Below are 6,000 nucleotides of genomic sequence, written 5' to 3'. Positions count from 1 at the left end.
ACTTGAGGAAATGTGGGAATGTATAGGCTTCTGGTGATTAAATCTAAAAGTGGGCAGGGGAGAATTAATCCCATCTTCACAGAACTCCTAGTCCAGGAGATGTGTAAGTTCTGAATTCTGTAAGTAAGAACTATTTAACCATTTTGTTGTTTGTTTTTACCAGCTTCAAGGTCTTATTCCTCCTGAGTCTGCCAGGACTCCTCAAGTCCTCAGAGACCTTGTTCTATCTCTATTCTCCACTCATCACCCCTGTTTTGTTCTCCCTTCTTTTCAGTCTTGGTCAATCACTTTATTAGTTACAGGGCAGCTGAGTAGCTTCCGTGGATGGAGAGCCAGAGACAGGGAGGTCCTAGGTTTCAATCTGGCCTCAGACTCTTCCTAGCTATGTGACCCTGGGCAAGTTACAAACCCAACTGCCTAGCCCTTATCGCTCTTCTGCCTTAGAATCAACACACAGTATTGATTCTAAGATGGAAGGTAAGGGTTTAAAAAAACAAACACTGGTTTCTTCTCTGAATTTATCTTTTTTAACCTTTCTTCCTATGATCTGCCTTTTCTGTTTCTACTTCAAGGCAATGAATAACTACCAAAAGGAGTCATGGAGCTATGACGACAGGGCCTACTAAAATCTCTACATTAAGTTGTAGGACAATCCTTTCTTCTCTGGTTTACTCCCTCTTTAATGCTCTCCACGGTGGTTGTTCCAAATACCCTTCTTTCTCCAAAAGCCCCCATTACCTCTTCCTCACGATCTCACCTCCTCTCGTTTTACAGAGCTCATCCTTCATTAGCTTTCTTCACGTCCCTTCGTCTACACCTCAAAATCATGTCTCTGCCCCCTCTGGTCTCTGAGAAGGAAAAGGTGACCCTTTTCCTTTTTGGATCTCAAACTCTCTACCTGGCTCTTGGATCCCAGCTCTTTGGTTTCCCCCGCCCCTACTTCAGCCATCCCTGTTCTCTCTTCTTTTACAGAAATTGATTGTATTGCCTCTGCCAGCAAACTTGCTTGGGTCTTTTTTACTCTTAAAACCAAAGAAAACAACAAAAAGTAGGTTGCTTCAGGAGGGGTTGTCTTCCCAGTCACTGGAGGAGGTGGAGGCTGGAGTACTTCCTTAGAAGCAGCGCTAGAGATACGTTTTACAGTTCCGCTATTAGTTGAACTTGTTTCTCTCTGAAGGTCACCCGATTTGTTGTGGTTTCCATCCCTAAAATTATCCTACTAAAATAAGTCCTTCCCATCCCCAGATGCTTCCTCCTCCTCCTCTGGCCTTCCTGCAGCAGTCCTTGCTGTTGGCCATCCCTTCATATTGGTGATGGTGTTTTCTGACTCTTTTGTCTTTTGGGAGCCTCTTTTGAGTTGTCTCAGTGGGAGACCCTCCTCTCCCTTCCACCCATCCCCATGGTTTTTTGTTTAGTTCTCTTCTGTTTTCTCCTTTAAAGATCTTGGTGGAACAAACGAACTTTTCAACGGAGGATACTACAGGCCATCCGAACAGAGCAATGCGGAAAATGGGAATCACAAGCCCAGCACGGAAGGGTGCTAGAGATGGGATTGGGTTGGCCTTCAGTTCTCCGGACACTTCTAGAACGTTTTTGCTGTCCAAAATAGAACAGCAAAAATTCATTCGATGGTTTGCCTGATGATCTCCGTCTGATGATCACCAATTTCACTTACTCCCTCTCAAAGTCAGAGAGAAAAACTGATTGCTGGTAGGGAAATAAAGGGGGAGGTGACCGCTCTGTCTTAAGAGTTTAGAGAAAAGACAGATTTCTACATTGCTGTTCTTCACACGCCGCTCATGCCCCATCTCTGTGCCTTTGCTGTTTCCTGGGCCCCTGATCTGACAGAATCCCTGACTTTCATTAAAACCAAACACCATATTATAATTTGGGGAAATGTATATAAAAGATTATTTCACGTAATTTGAGGGAGGGAAGCAAATGCCATAAGGCAGTTAGGTGGCTCAGCGGATAGCCAGGCCTGGAGAAAGGAGGACTTGGGTTCAAACCTGGCCTTGGACAGCTGTGTGACCCTGGGCAAGTCACCTAATCTCAATTGCCCAGCCCTTATTGTTCTTCTGCCTTGGAAGTGATACTTAAAAATAACCTCCCTCCCCTCCCCACCCGGCCACTTTTTTCAGGCCTCTCCTGGTTCCCCCGGATGCTAGTGTCTTCCTCTCTCAGGCGGATCCTGTAGGTTGATTTTTGACATCGTCTCTTCTTGGGGCCAGGGCAGTGTTTTGCCAACACCAAGGCCTGGTACACAGTGAAATGCCTAACGAATTCTTGCAGATTAAAAAGGATTTTCAAATGATCAGATACATGTTACTCCTCAGGGTAGGGACTTTTGTTTCTGTGCCAACCTTGTATCCCCAGCTCCTACTTAATGTTTATTGGGGAGGAGCAGAAGGCTTCATTTCTATATCACGGTGCAACACGATCCTAAAAGATTAAGAACTTCCCCTGAGAGGGGTCGATTCCTTTCTTTCCTAGATCTAAATGACAAGAGCAGAAAGACTCCAGGGTCTTCCTGTGTGCCCATCTCCTTCCATTCCGTGTGCAGGGAAGCAAAGGGTGCCCTCATACAATATAGTGAAAGCGCTGGGCGATGCCCTAAACCCCTGCGATTTTTGCCATTTGGGGAAAGGGCAAACGGGGAAATATGGCAACTCCAATACCCAATGTAACTCCTAAATCATTTTGCTTCTCTTCAGAACTTATGCTTTCCTATTCTGTGTAGATGCTCTGGTGACCTGGGAATTATTTAGGCTTTGTCTCAGCATGTGGACGATCTAAGCCTACATCCCCAATTGTTGGGGAAAATATCTTGTTCCTTCTGCACTGAAAATAAGGATGGTGGATGAGAATTAATTTTTCTGCATCAGCACCATTGCCAACATAGCATGGTAACGAAACACCTCCCGAGTAAGAAGGCTACAAATACTACAAAATAGCACGGGCTCAGTGAGATTGTGATTTGCCTCTAATTCCATATGGCTAAGAGTAAGATCCAAGACTAGAGTTCTCGTCCCCCAACCACACTTCCTCCATACAGTGTGGTAGATCTGCCTCAATGCCATTTGTGTAGCCTGGCATGTAAAGCTCTCCACAAACTGCCTACAGGACAAAGTAAACCCTTCTGTGCTTTCTCAAGCTCTTCACGACCTGACCTCATTGTCCAGGACTTCCTCTCCAGAACTCTGTACCGCAGGCAGCTTTTATACCCCCACTCCCATGCCTACAATGCCCTTTCCCTTTCCCTCCATTTCATGGAGTCCCTCTCTGCTTTGCCTCCCAAACTCCCGTCCAGTCTTGAAATTTATTCTCTTTACAAACACACTTTGGTCTTTCCTGATAGAATGCCATCTCCCCGAGAGCAGGAATCTCCCCGTTCTTTGCATTTGTATCCCCGGCACCCGGCACATAGTAAGCATGTGGATTCCCAACCTTCTGTCTCAATATTCCCCTGCAAGGCCTTCAGCCAACAACTGGCCTGCGTGAACACCCTTCCACCTCAGCTCCTAGAATGAAAACCTTTCTCTCCCTTCCCTTCTCTCTAAATGCTCACTAGTCATCTGGCCCTTATCCTATGCCCCTACACTTTATATGGAATTAGGATTACCTATCAGGAGGCAGGGATTCGATTCTCTGTCTTGGTAGGATTCTTACTCAGTAGGTGTTTCGTTACCATACCATGTTGGCAATGGTGATGAAGAAAAATTAATTCTATCCACCATCTTTAAGTTCAGATGAAACAATTTTTTTTTCAACAATTGGAGAGATGGTGGGATTGGGTATAGACTGTCCACACGTCTCCATTTCCTCCTTCATATGACACTCACTCCCTTCCCCCAAACAGAGCAATCTCACTTGAGACCATGAAGACAATGGTTGACTATAGGTTTTAAATTGTCTTTTATTAAAAGAAACTTGTGAGGTAAGTGAAACTCTGCAGCAGCAGAGAGTACGGACATGCCAGGCAGCTTCCCAAAAGGAAAAGGCAATAACAGTAAGTTGTGCGCGGTCTCTTCCAAACAGACTGAACATTGTGTGAGCCTGCCTGCCCGCCTGCCTTTTCTATTTTCTGTGAAGGCAACAAGGAAGGCAACAGATGCTTCCTAGGGCAGCCAGGGAGGGGTCCCTGGCCAGGAGGTCTCTCATTCTCTCTGAAGCAGAGCAGCAGCTGCAGGGTTAAGGGGCACATTTCTCCTTCTGAGTCTACTCATCCCTGCTCCGTCTTTTTTCTCCGTTCATCAACAGCTTCCAGCTCAGAGCAAATTAGACTGATCTTTTTTACATGACAACACACACTTTTAATTCATTTTCAGAACAGTGATTTTGGTGCCCAGGCCAACAAGCCATTCATGGTTTTGCCTCAGCTCTTGATAGTGGCGAGTACAGACTGTAACTAGGGTTAAGATCAGTTATCAGCTACTGCCCTTGACTTCTGGCTGCTCTGGCAGACGAGGCAGCTTCCTCCTGAGGAGCTTTCCTTGTTTGTCCTTGCAATAGTACATGAGAAAGAACAGATTGGATCGGGTTTCATTTTTCAGTGGGTGAAAATTGAGGCAGTGGTACATACATGGTCACTTTACCGGTCTAAGGGGGACTCAGGTCTTCCAATTCCCAGTGCTTTTTCTATGATACTGTCTGGCAGACACAATCTGAAAAACCGACTCTGGTATCCAAGAGTGTAAAGTACTTACGTGGCTAAAAGGCAAGTGTGCAGTTGGCTACATGAATAAGAAACGTCTCTGTCAAATCTCTAATATCTGCCACTTGGTCCCAGTGTTAATTAGATTGACTATATTAGAAGAACACTCTCTGAATTCACTACAGTCCTGGAAATTAGACTTCTCAAGAAAGACAATGAACTTTTGGGGTTGAATGTTTTTCAAGTAGGTTTTCTTTTTCTTTTTTTTTTTTTTTAGTGTACACATGGGATTGTATATTCAAATTCTTAGTAGATGTGATAATGAAGGACACATAGTGAAATGAATCTCTTCTCTATCTATTGTCTGGTCTAACAGCCACCCCAGCAGCTGCACTGTGAGCTGACCCATTTAGATGTTACCTCGTCCTCCCCAGGGCAGGGCCAAGTCAAATCATACCTTGGGGAGAAGAGTGGGACCTCCTTTTTGGGGAAGGTTGATACTTATTCAACTCATTAGAAATTGATTTCAGACTGAAAAAGGCAATCTCCTTCAAGCAAAGAGTGAGGGAAACCTGTGTGTAGTGATAACATCTCAGGCTGGTCAAGGACACTTAAAAAAAAAAAATCAAGTTATTTCATTCTGTGTCTTACTAACCACCGTAGCCCCTGCACGGAGTAGGTGCTCAGTACAGGCCTGCGGTGTCTCCACATGAACGAGGGTGACCAAGTGCTTACGGAGGTGTGGAGCCTCTAAAGGAACTCCCAAGTGCTAGCTCTTCCTGACGCCCTTCTCTCTCTCACCGGCTGAAAATGGAACAGAGAAAAGTGAGGACTTGAGAATGGGATTGGGATAAAGTAAAAGCCAGTACTGAGCTAGAAAAGGGGAGGTTTATGCCATCACCATGGGGGTGGGGAAGGAGAAGGAGCATCTGCCTGAAGCCCCTGATCCACCTCTTCATCCACAGACTCCTTAGCTGAGACACGTAAATGTTGCTTTGTGAACAGAATGAAAAGATAATATGACAATCTCAGTTCAAGCAAGGTTTGGTCAATACATCATTTCTACTCTTCTTGCCTCAATAAACTTGCATCTTTGTGGCACAAGTGGGTATATCTGACTTTTCATGGGCTGAGACACTTTCAGGGTATTGTCCCTATGAAAGGTCTTACGGAGGGCTATGCCTGGAGAGGGGAGCTCAAGGAGGCAGGCATTCGTACCTTCCTTTGAACAAAGTTTTCTTTCTACTTGAAACTTCTATTTAAAATGGGCCAATAGTTGGGGGCTTATGTACAAAGAGGTCTACTTTACAGGAGTACTTTGCATTATCACTAAGACAATTCTGCTG

The sequence above is a fragment of the Gracilinanus agilis genome, chromosome 4 (genome assembly GCF_016433145.1).
Source record: "Gracilinanus agilis isolate LMUSP501 chromosome 4, AgileGrace, whole genome shotgun sequence".
NCBI classification, from domain to species: domain Eukaryota; kingdom Metazoa; phylum Chordata; class Mammalia; order Didelphimorphia; family Didelphidae; genus Gracilinanus; species Gracilinanus agilis.
This window is presented reverse-complemented; position numbering follows the sequence as displayed.